General features: G+C 43.2%; 1 protein-coding gene across 1 annotated transcript in view; it reads left to right on the top strand.

Annotated features, from left to right (window-relative positions):
- The window catches only part of arhgap12b (Rho GTPase activating protein 12b), a 51,669-nt gene extending 50,555 nt beyond the window's left edge, over nucleotides 1-1,114 (top strand). The window contains exon 21 of the mRNA XM_048266988.1: nucleotides 1-1,114. This exon is cut by the window's left edge and continues 245 nt beyond it. The gene's annotated coding sequence lies outside the window, so the exon portion shown is untranslated.
- The last annotated feature ends 8,886 nt before the right edge of the window (nucleotides 1,115-10,000 follow it).

Here is a 10,000-nt window from a genome sequence, read left to right on the forward strand (position 1 = left end):
TCCATCTCGCACAATCCAGACCGAAGGAGGGGGAGAGACGCCAGCCTTCAGCTTCCTGCTTCCTGCTTTCTACTTCCTGTTTGGAGCTTCTCAGCCAATCCACACCATGCGCAGCCTGTGGAAACAGAGGAAGACTGTTGCTATTAACGAGCATTAATTAGCATTAATGACTGCATCTAATGAGGCGCAGCGATTATGCCTCTTCGCCTGCACTTAAACGTGTGGACCCGATGAATGGGCTGATTTCATGCTGTGTGTGCTTGAGCGTGTGTGTGTGTGTGTGTTTGGTGAGGGATAGATCTGAAGGAGTGTGTGTGAAAGACTGTGTGTGTGTGTGTGTGTGTGTATTTGTGTGTGTATTTGTGTGCTCACTTTGGATCCAGGGCACACACAGCCAACACTGGACTCCTATGGCCAGTACTGGTGATACAGTATCTATAAGTGGGACTTTCACAAAGCAGTGAATCATGGGACATGTAGTTTTTTTTTTCCTCTTCCTTGTGGAACTGGAAGGTGTGGTGAGCCCCAGTTGACTACAGGGCGGCTTCGGGACAGAGGCACTCACTAGTCACCAAAGGCTCACGCATAAGCAGTGTTATAGGTGGACCTCAGCACCAGATCTGTACAGGGTTACACTGATTGTGTGTGTGTGTGTGTGTGTGTGTGTGTGTGTGTGTGTGTGTGTCTGTGTGTTTTTTCTCTTGTTACTGCACTCTTCCTTGCCTAAGAACTGCACCCCATTCATGTTCATGTTGGGTAATAAATGAAGTATTTTGTGTGTGTGTGAGAGAAAGAGAGAGAGTGTGTGTGTGTGTGTGTGTGTGTGTGTGTGTGTAAGTGTGTGTGTATATGTATAAAGCACAGAGGTGTGTGGAACGCAACGGTTTGCTAATAAATGAATAAATGAAATGATTAATGAGTAAATATAAGCTCTGTCAGGGACGTCAGTATTTTGTCCAGAAGTCTACGTTTGTGGTTTGATGTGGTGCAGAGTCTACAGTGACCTCGTCCCTGTGTGTGTGTGTGTGTGTGTGTGTGTGTGTGTGTGCGCCCACTCTGACCCCCAGCACACACCCCTTCATGCTTTTTTCACCTCATCCATCTTTCTTTTTTTCTTTTCCCTCATTTGACCCCCAGCACACACCCCTTCATCTTCTTTTTTTCAACCCCCTCATCCATCTGGTGAGGTGAAGATGATTTTGATGTTTTGTGTTTGTACCTCATTTCTTCTCTTCTCTTTTTTTCATCCATCTTTCTTTTTTCCTCTCTTCATTCTTCCTCTTTCTTTTCTTTACATTTGAGCTGCTGATTCCTTTTCCTCCTCCTTTCTTTCTCTTTCTTTTCCCTCTTTTCAACCCTCTCTCTCTATCCCTCTCTTCCTTTCCTCCACTCAAACGCTGGTGAGGTGAAGATGATTGTCTGATGTTTTGTGTTTGTACCTCATTGGAAAAGGGCATAAAGTCTATTTGTGTGTGTGTGTGTGTGTGTGTGTCCACTAGATTGTGATGGGACTGTGACTGATAGTATTTCAGTTTCGGACTGCTGAAGAGCGAGAGTGTGTGTGAGCGTGTGTGTGTGTGTGTGCGTAGTGCAGTGATGGCCTGCGCTCTCTGAATCTAACTGCTGTCTGTGACGTTGCCATGTCTAATTGCTATTAAAGAAATAAGCAAGTGAACGGTCTCCTCAGCCTCCCCTTTCATCGCTCCAGTCTGACGTAGTCATTGGAAACCAGGCGCCTGCTCTACTCTACTGCAGTAAAATTAGCCTTTATATACCAGTTAGCCTGTTGTAGGTTAGACCAGTTAGCCTGTTGCTTGAGTTAGATGAGAGGATTCAAACCCTTATCTTCTATGTACGTGCAATAACCCAGTCTGACACCGTTAACCTAGCTTAGCATACCTCACTGAAAGTAGGTTAGACCAGTTAGCCTGTTGCTCCCTTTTAGCTATAGGCTAAATGGTCTAACCCACTTCCATTGAATTGATATGTACTGTATGCCCCATGGTGTCAACATCCAACGCCATTTGGCGCTAAGATGGTACCCAATTAAACTATGCTACTTTGCAGTAAAATCAGTCTCTATACAAGATTTCGTAACACTTTTACAAGATTTTTCAGGATTTCACATAGGCCCATGCCATTCTATGAAATTAATCATTCTATCTGATTCCATAGCATTTGGGAGTACAGTACAAGTATATCAAGTGTATGTGCTTGTATGAAACACTTCAATAAACCTCCTGTAGGGGGAGTCTGTGGATAGAAAAATAACCTAATACTCGCTACATCAGTGAGGGAAAGCTGGGATGTTAAAATGCCCTTCACCCTTGTTGTGGCTTCCAGTTTATCACCTGCTTAACTCACAAGTGTGTCCGATTGAGCTGGTCAAACACACTGCCAACGTGAACTTCACTGATGAAAACCCGCAGATGTTTGGACATTCCCTTGCATACCTATAATGCCACGGAAAAGAGAGGTCCACACTGCCACGTGGTCATTGGTGACTGATGGCGTGTTGGGAGAGTAGCGCTGCAGTAGGACTGTGTGCTCTAGCTTAAGTGAAATGAATATGTGTGTGTGGTGAGGGGTGGATCTTAAAATCTGTGTGTGTGTTTGTGTGTAATAAGGAGTGGATCTTAACTGTGCATGTGTGTGTGGTGAGGAGTAAATCTTAAGATCTGTGTGTCTGTGTGTGTGTGTGTGTGTGTGTGTGTGGGGTGAGAAGTAGATCTTAAGATCTCTGTGAGTGTGTATGTGTGTGTGTTCACGTGTGTAGTTCCCTATGATCCTCATGCCCACAAATATCTCCGGGTTCTTTTACCTGATGACCTCTGACAGATATGGAGCAGCTTTAATAATGGAGTGAAGGGGCCGGTAGAGTGTGTGGGCGTGTGTGTGTGTGTGTGTGTGTGTGTGTGTGTGTGTGTGGGGTAGTGCAGGAATAACAGTCCATGCGATCAGCTGGCCGCTCTCACGGATACATCTTTATGAGAATCAGTCCTCTGCCCATACAAGCTATTTGCTTAACCTTTAAACACTGTTAGTTGCTACCCCCCTTAATTTACTGTTCACGGTCAAATTTGACTGGACAGTTTTAACTGCTCTTAAATACCAATACCATGACAAAAAGTATTATTTAAAGGGACACCAGGCAAGCCTGATGCTTTTTCTCTATGAAACTCCCCCTCGCTCGGTCTAAAGCTCTTTTCCTTTTCTTTGCATCTTCCATCAAGGGTTTTCGCTGCTTCTTCGCCGGCTCTGCCATCATACACACGTTTGCAACAATCTCTAGCGTTTCGTTAGCCTGCCTCTGTGCTGTGGATGCAGGATGGAAACTGAAACCGCTTCGGTCGCCGGGTACGATACACTGAACTTGCAAGCGGGATATTCTTCCTACAGGCAGTAGGAGCGGGCGAGAGAGTCTTCATTCGCCCTGTAATGAGTCATTTAACCATATACTGACTTACGAAGATGAGTAATTAACACGAAAACGTTGCCTGGTGTCCCTTTAATAGAACATTTATTGTAAACAGAACCTTATTAGATAATTAACATCTACAACATGTCTGGGTGTGTGTGTGCAAACACTCACTGGTGGTTCACATGCACAGTGGAAACATGACAACATGAACTGTGTGTGTGTGTGTGAGAGAGAGAGAGAGAGAGAGAGAGAGGGTGTAAGTGTGTGTGTGTGTGTGTGTGTGTGTGTGTGAGTGTGAGTGTTTCTGTGTGTGTGCATGCATGTGTGTGCGAACATTGGTGATTCACATGCACAAGTGGCAACATGAACTGACAACATGAACTGTGTGTGTGTGTGTGTGTGTGTGTGTGTGTGTGTACACATGTGTGTGTGTGTCTGTTTGTGTGTGTGTGGGTGGTTGTGTTTCTGTATGTGCGTGAATGCATATGCCCCATTATGTCAATGTCTAACGCCATTTGGCGCTAACATGGTACCCAATTAAACACAGCTAAATGGGCTAACGCTAACAACATTAAATTGCAATATCAAGCATTCCACCTGGCATTGGCAATGTAAGAGATTTTATTCTCCGTCTTACAAGTCATTGTAGCATAACTACAGTGTGTTGCTTTAACTGATTTAAACCCGGGGCTTGACCCCATACACAGATCTGATCCAGTGCAGATAATCAGTAGTTGAAAGAGAAGTGATGAAGTGAACTGTTCAATAAAAAGGTGAGAAGAAATAAGAGAAAGAGGAGGATGTGTGTGTGTGTGTGAGAGAGAGAGAGTGAGAGAGATGATTGTTTTAGCTGCTGGTGTTGACTGAGAGACTGGGGAGACAAAGAGAGTCGGAGAACAGGGAGGAGAATCTCTGCATTTCCAAATGAGAAAACAATTACATCAAATCCATAATTCATCATGTAGTCCACCAGCCTCCAGGGTGTGTCTGGCTCCATGTGTGTGTGTGTGTGTGTGTGTAGAGGGGTTATGCGTGTGTGAAATGAGCTTTATATGCTCCTGCTGATTTTGGGGGTAGGAGGTGCCAGGAAAGTACCTGATCTGGTGTGTGTGTGTGTGTGTGTGCATGTCTGTGTGCATGAGACAGAATTGGGCTGGGGGTGATTGCATGAAATGCGAGGAAGCCATTAGATGACATAAAACATTCATGACCTCCATCACTTTATGTGTGTGTGTGTGAGAGAGAGAGAAAGAGAATTGTGGCCCTGTCTCACCTGGGATGAACAATAGAAACCTCTGATCACCTGCCTGTGTGCACATCGACACACACACACACGCACACACACAGTATAGGGGTCATGTCTCTGTTCAATCCTGCTGTGATGCTCCAGTGATTCGAGCAGTCATACAGTAGTTATTCACAAAGACACACACACAGGTTTTCTCTTATCCTTCACTATTCAGTTTTCTACCCTTCTCTGCTTTTCTGCTTTTTAAGTGGGGGGGGGGGGGGGCTGTGTAATAGAACTGTCAGTGATCCTGCTATGCCAACTATTATCTTTAAAAAAAGCATCATATTTAATTTGGCCTTTTACACATTGTGTGCTTGTGTGTCAGTTTATCAGTCCAGTAAGTAATTGTGTGCAAGTGGGTCATATGGTAATGCTAACTGGTCATTATCCCTGAAAGGGCCAGAGCTTCGGACAGGCAGGAGGTTCTCGTTTCACCACAACATTGTATTTCATTGCTTTTTATTTTATTATATTATAATAAAATTATAATATTTTTATAATATGACAGTATTTTCTTCTCCGGGCCTTCACTCAGACAGGACAGTGAAGAGGGACAGGAAGCGAGTGGGATTGACAAACACCGCAGGTCGGACCTGAACCAGAGTCCCCGTGGATACTCCAGTGCGTGGCGCAAACACTGCAGCCGCCTACCCTACGGCTTCCTCCTTCCGTTGCTGTGTGCGTCCATTTCCTGAGGGAGATACAGGGCTTGTGACGGAGTAGCCATCCCACTTCTGACACACCATATGTAGCGAAGGGACAGCAGTGACCCCACACTCTTGCATCTTGCATGTTATGCCAATTTCAGAAATGAGGTAATAGAGGTAACTGTCAATCAAATTGCCTCTTTTACCATCACACAATTTTGTGTGTGTGTGTGTGTGTGTGTGTGTGTGTGTGTGTGTGTGTGTGTGTGTGTGTGTGTGATGGTGTGTATAGGGTGAGGTAATGATTTATAACCCTTAGACAGAAACACATGCTTGGAAAATCATTTACAGTTGTGTGAGTGAAAATGATTCGATTTGCCAGTTATGGCGCTTTTATAGGCTGTGCGTGTGTGTGTGTGAGAGAGAGAGAGAGAGAGAGAGAGCTGTATTTCTCCAGCCTGGCAGTTATGGGTGTCTCCACCAGCTTCACATATTCAGCTACAGGACGCAGGAATGATTTGTGTGTATGTGTGTGTGTGTGTGGGGGAGTGTGTGTGTCCCTTAGATATCACATCACTAGGTCAAGAGGTCACCTGCTGGACTTTGACATGTGCTGACTCAGCTGCCTATAGTTTTGATCAGAGCCATATAAAGGTACCTTTATATGGCTCTGGTTTTGATATCTACAGTAAACCCCAACTGAACTACATACAAAACATTCAGTGCATACAATACATTATATATATATATATATATATATATATATATATATACTGCTCCAGGCCCCTAAGTGATGTGCAACTTCGGGGCTAACTCGCTACTTTTTGTCTGCAGGTGGCAAGCAATGAACGGGGACTTGGCTTTAGTCCGGGGATTTATTTACCGACACCGTCACAAAGTGCATAAAATATAACTCACTCCTGTTGCAACTACACGTCTGCTCTCTCAATATGCATCTCAGTTCTAACACACACACACTCACACACACACTCTCTCTTGCTCTCTCTCTCTCAACCCCACCCCTGCAAGCAGAGCTGTTCTTAAAGTAGCTGTACCCTTTTACAACACAAAATAGGTACTTGGAGTAAAAGATAGGCCTACAATTCCAAATCAGAAAAAGTAGGACGTTGTGTAAAATGCAAAAAAAAAAAAAAAAAACAGAATGTGATGATCTGCAAATCTCGTAAACACATATTTCACTGCAAAAAGGACATAGACAGCATATCAAATGTTGCAAATGACATGGAGATACATGTTAATTTTGAATTTGATACCAGCAACATGTTTAAAAAAAAGTTTGGATGGGGGCAACAGAATGCTAGAAAAGTTGTGTAATGATCTAGATAACAATAGGAGGAATATTTCATAACTATTTAGGGTAACTGACACCATGATTGGGCATATTGGGTTGTAGGTAATAGAAGTTTCAATCAAATGGAACTGTTTCAAACTTGCCTGGACAAGGACATCATTATCTTACCCCTTTGCACAAGGTGAGGAAGAGGAAGATGGAAGAGGCAGAATTTTTCTTAATGCCAATCACTGTTCACAATTGCACTACCCTATCCCACCCATAGTGTTCTATTTACAGTTTTTTTTCAATCGCTAACAAGCGCTTACCCATACTTTTTCTAAACTCTTAACACAGACTCACACCTACAAAACACAACTGGCCAAATGGATAATTTTCTTCTCAAAAACACATTTTGTTAAATATACTACTAACACATATTTCTCTGCACACACCAACTTTACCAAAACACTGGAAATCTGACTCAAAATGAAATTATTCTGTCAAAGAATAACTCTTGTTTTCACTTCACAAGGTACATGCAGTCAATCAAAGTACACCAGGTTCCAAAATACTGGCTATTGTTGACATTACAAAAACGGCATAGACTTTTGTGTTTCAGTTTTACAGGTATTTGCATGCAATTGTTAAATTTCTTGGTTGGGAACTGTATGTCCACATGTTATGTTCACATTCAAAATCATTCCAGTAAAAAGCAAATCATTGTTTTTACTTTACTGGTTGCTACAGGAGGTACAATAGAAATACTGTTTACAGTATGATAGAACATAAAAAGTTTTACAGTATTGCAATGCTTACTGTGAACAAAATATCCATGAAACACACAAGCATTCTGAACAAAAAAACAGCAAAAAGCCCAGATAAAAAGGGGGGAGCTAACAAAAGCACAAAATTACTGTACAGTATCTAATCCCGATCTTCTGGGTTAGGCCACATGTTTTCATCAACATCACATTGATTACATGGTCAATGATAGTGTCACGAATTTCACCACTGACAACAGTTCCTGCAGCCAAATGGAATGCCACCACCACGCATTCTTACACCTCTACCTTGCCCTCTTCTTGGGCCTGCTCTACTCCCTGGCCCTGCTCCTCTCACTGCTCCTGCATCTCTCACTGGGCCTGCTCTTCTCCCTGGCCCTGCTCCTCTCACTGCTCCTGCACCTCTCACTGCTCCTGCACCTCTCACTTGGCCCCTTGCTCTTACTCTTCCTCATCCAGACATTACAGTGTTTGTCTTTTTCTGTTTCTGTTTCTAAAAACATTACTCCTCAAAGTCCTCCTTTTACTGTGTCAGTGTAATAGAACAAAATAACCCCTGCCACTGAGTCTAAGCAGAGACTTTCTAATGTGGAGACACAGCACTCCAGCCGTGTGGGCAGCCGTGGCCCACTGGTTAGCACTCTGGACTTGTAACCGGAGGGTTGCCGGATCGAGCCCCGACCAGTGGGCCGCGGCTGAAGTGCCCTTGAGCAAGGCACCTAACCTTGAGCAAGGCACCTAACCCCTCACTGCTCCCCGAGCGCCGCCATTGTAGCAGGCAGCTCACTGCGCCGGGATTAGTGTGTGTGCTTCACCTCACTGTGTGTTCACTGTGTGCTGTTTGTGTTTCACTAATACACGATTGGGTTAAATGCAGAGACCAAATTTCCCTCACGAGATCAAAAAAGTATATATACTTATATACTTATACTCAAAAAATACTCATATCCCACCCCTTCCTCCCAAAACGTCGACATGTGAATACATTGAGCCAATCATGTGGTGTGATGTGAATACATTGAGCCAATCATATGGTGTGTTGTGAAGACATCGGAGAAGCCCCTGGCTGCAGCTTGTACTTGAAACATCGTGCCAATCATGTGTTGGGATCTCGCCGCTGGAGCAAGATTGGCGTTGTGAAGCCTTGCGCACGCGCATTTCTGCCGAAATGGATGCCCGACGAGTGCCCAAAAAGCGCTGTCATATGGCCGCCGAGTGGAGGGACTTGTCTAAAAGGACTTTGGTCTAAGCCAGACTGGAATCAGCTGTGGTTGGCCCAATTTACCAAGCATAAATCAGTTGTGTGTTAATTATTGAATTGTTTGTTTATTATCAGCTGAGATATATTGTTTTTGTTTTACTGCAAAAAAATCCATAATTTTGTTGGGAGGTATAGCTTGTCTGTTGTAAAATGTAAGCGTTGTGGAAATGTGTTCACTGACTGCATATCGTGTGAAAACGACATGAAATTTGTGAATGGTATGGCCAAAAAAGGCCGACGCTGTGCTAATTGTATTTAGAGTTTTGAAAATGTGACAACTGGTTGGACAAACGCATGTTAGCGACTGAAAAAAACTGTATTGCAAATGTACATACTGTATTTATACTTATACATAGCCGTATTCTACTGCTCTTCATTCTATTCTTACTGTTCTGTTTTTATTCTTTTATTCTTTTTAATTTTTATTCTTATATGTTGAGTGTTGTACTTTGAGAGCAAAGATTAACCGTTAACCGAGTTAAATTCCTTGTTTGTTTACACAAACCTGGCCAATAAAGTTGATTCTGATTCTGAAAGATGCAGATGAAAAAAGCATTGTGGGGTCACCAAGTTTAAATAAGTTGACTCCATACTGACAGATTATATAAACGGTATGCCAGGAAAAAGGCTGTCTTGTCATTTAGCTATAAATGTAAATGGCTGGAATAATACTACTGGGACTTGGGCCTGGGATCATGTTCCATGGTTAAATGAAAAGAAAACGGAACTTTTTTGTCAACATGGGTTCAAGGTGGGTTTGGCGTACATAGAAGAATGACTTTTCTGAGAAGAACCCAGTGTCAAAGTATACTGTAAGTATATCAGTAGACAAAGGCGGGTTCTCCGCGCTTATGTCGTTTGGCGACAATCAGGCAACCAGGCCAGGACAGATATTTTAGAGAGAAGGAGAGACGCCGGTGCAGCTCAGATGTTGTCTTAATTTTCTTTATTCCAAGGACTCTGATGAAGATGTGACTACATCGAAACGTTAGTCAAATAATGTTCTGCACCTTTTACTAAAGAATAAAGAAAATTAAGACGACATCTGAGCTGCACCGGCGTCTCTCCTCTCTATACTGTAAGTATGTTGGAGAGCCTGTGATGTCTTGTGTCTGTTTTTAATCCAAAGGCTCTGAGAATCTCAGTAAGCTACATGGTATCATGAACTGAAAAAATGCCTGCCCATATTACGTAAGTCACAATCTGGAGGCACTAAAAGTGGGTCATGACTGGATCTGGATCCATGGTTCTGCCACAGTTATCTCAGTTTCCTGATCTGAACTCCATAGAAAACCAGTGGACTG

This window comes from Alosa alosa, chromosome 16 (assembly GCF_017589495.1).
Source record: "Alosa alosa isolate M-15738 ecotype Scorff River chromosome 16, AALO_Geno_1.1, whole genome shotgun sequence".
In the NCBI taxonomy this organism is placed as follows: Eukaryota; Metazoa; Chordata; class Actinopteri; order Clupeiformes; family Clupeidae; genus Alosa; species Alosa alosa.